Genomic DNA, 2,569 nt, shown 5'->3' with positions numbered 1-2,569 from the left:
GCTGCCTACATACAGAGGGAGCATTTCGCCTCACGTTCTCTTACACAGCCACCTGCGTAGTTATAAATGCCGCTCTGTCATGTATGAACTGAAAAGGACATATATTTAAAAAGGTCCTTGAAGACACAGGGGAGTGGAATGTGCCCGCGCTGAGAGCAGCACCACACAGGCTGTTATGAGGATGTGGCCAAGCTGCCAGCCCAGCTGGCTCCGCCCTGTGGGAACGGGCCCCACCCCAGGGAAGCAGGCCCCACCCCAGGGAAGCAGGCCCCGCCCTCAGAAAGCCGGTGTGGGCGGGCCCAGAAAGACTGATGGTTTGTTGATGATCTCCATGGCCTCCTTGATGACCAGCGGAGGCGGAACCTGATGATGTCGCCGTGGGTGGGCTTGGCCAGAAGTCCATTATCTCGAAGGCGCAGGCGCACCTTCCAAGCATCGGAATCTTTGGTTTCCCGGGTGACGATGGCGTTCAGCAGCCCCTTCCCACGCACGGCAGTCACGATGTCCACTGCGGTCACGATGTCCGAGGGCAGCTTCCTGAGCTCATTCTCTTCTTCCAAAACCTCGCAGGCGGCGTTGGCCCCGCGGCTGCCCAGGGGGTTGCCCCCGTGCGTGGAGCCGCGCTCCCCGGATTTGATGGTCAGCATGATCTCGTGGTCACACAGCACCGCCCACACGGGGTACAAGCCACCGGAAAGGGCCTTGCCCAGGAGGACGAGGTCAGGCCTGACGTTTTCATGGCCGACCGCCAACCATCGACCAGTCCTGGCCGGTCCCGTCTGGGTCACATCCAATAAACAGGACCTGGTGCGGGGCGCAGAGCTCGCGCACACCCCTCACGCAGCCTGGGTCGGGACAATGACGCCCGCCTCGCCCTGAATGGGTTCGACCATGAACGCAGCAACATTTGGATCCTGAAGAGCACGCTCGAGAGCAGGCAGGTTGTTGTAGGGAATGATCTCGGAACCCCGGCATGAAGGGGCCAACGCCGTCGTCGCTGTTAGGGTCCGTGGAGCTGGAGATGGCACACAGAGTCCTGCCCCGAAAGTTTCCAGCTGCGAAGACAACCTTGGCTTTGAACTTGGGGATGCCCTTCACGGTGCAGCCCCACCGCCTCTCTAGCTTGCAAGCGGTCTCCCTGGCTCCACCCTGTGCTCATGGGGAGAACCTGGTGGTAGTTGAAGAGCTTCGTGTCGTTCTCCTCGTCCGTCCTCGCCCAGCACGTTGCTGTAGGAGGCCCGCGAGGTCGGCGTCAGCTTCTCCTCCTGGTTCTTCAGGGCGTCCAAGACCTTGGGGTGGCAATGCCCTTGGTTGACGGCGCTGCGCGCACTCAGGAAATCCAAGTATTTCCTGCCTTCCGCCTCCCACAGGGAAATACCTGTCCCTCTCTCCAGGGCGACCGGTCAGGGGTGGTAGTTGTGAGCGCCATACTTGGCTTCCCGTTCAATAACGTCATCAGATGATAGAGGGCCTTGGACTGTCTTCTTAGTCGCCACCGATGTAGCAGAAGCCAATGACGTGTGGCGCCCCCACAAAGCCCTGCCACAGTCTGCAGACGAGTTAGCTTGGAAAGCATCCAGTCCATGGAGCAGGAATCCCACCGACCAGCTACCCTTTTTCCTGCGGTTCAGATGGAAATGCAGATTGTTCAGCCTGGATCCAGGGACGATCTGCTGGGTCCAATAATCCCTGGTGGCGCCTCCGGCTCTGGAACCAGCGGCTACGTCTCGGGGGCAGCACATTGTTTGATTCTTGCATGGCGCCTGACTGAGGATGGAACTCACAACCTTGGCTCTATTGAGATGATGCTTTAATCAACTGAGCTCTCTGGCCAGGGCCAAACCTATCGGCGGTTTTTAGTAAAATAAGTCACTAATGTATCTGAGAATAGATAGATACCAGAACCACTGGGATGAGAGATAGTGATGGAAGGCAACGGCGATTCTCGGATGACCATCCTGAAGCCAGAGAGGAAGGAGCCTGATTCTGGGTTGCGTCACCTGAGAACTGCCTTCTCATAATCCAGGACCCCTCGGCAGATATTGGAGAGCCGGTTTGGGCTGGATCCCCGCAGGCCAGGCCGAAGGACCTCACCTAACAGAGGGATCCCACTCACTCCACAGACACCCTTGAAGCCAAGGCGCTGCCCCAGGTGTGGCCTAATGGGGGAGGGACTGAGGGAGGTTGGGACTAGGGTGTGGGGGACCCCACTCAGCCAGTCCCACCCCACTGGTCACTTTCTAATTAATTTCCTTTCAATGTGCACAAGTCCATGCACCCAGTCACTACTAAAATATAATGATGTACTACTGAAATATGTCCATGTTCAATGCCATCATTTTGGCAGTTTGAATGTGGTGATGATGAGTATTTACATCATGGAAATTGTCAACTACTACGAACCTAGACTTCATTTAATGTATCATTAAATGCTTAGACTTAAAGCACACTGGCAGAGAATGTTAACAATGCAGATTAAATGTATAAGTGTATGGTACAAGTGGGCTATAAATTGTACATAGGGTAAAAATTGAGAAAAACTATTTTGTTTATAGAATTCAAAAACCAA

The 2,569-nt window shown here is 55.4% G+C and overlaps 1 pseudogene across 1 annotated transcript; it reads right to left on the bottom strand.

Moving 5' to 3' along the window:
- Positions 1–276: 276 nt before the first annotated feature.
- Positions 277–1,576, bottom strand: LOC308535790 (ornithine aminotransferase, mitochondrial-like; annotated as a pseudogene). Its single transcript has one exon. The product of its transcript is annotated as an ornithine aminotransferase, mitochondrial-like (transcript).
- Between the last annotated feature and the right edge of the window lie 993 nt (positions 1,577–2,569).

This window comes from Myotis nattereri, assembly GCF_964212035.1.
Source record: "Myotis nattereri genome assembly, chromosome: 21".
NCBI lineage: Eukaryota > Metazoa > Chordata > Mammalia > Chiroptera > Vespertilionidae > Myotis > Myotis nattereri.
This window is presented reverse-complemented; position numbering and strand designations above follow the sequence as displayed.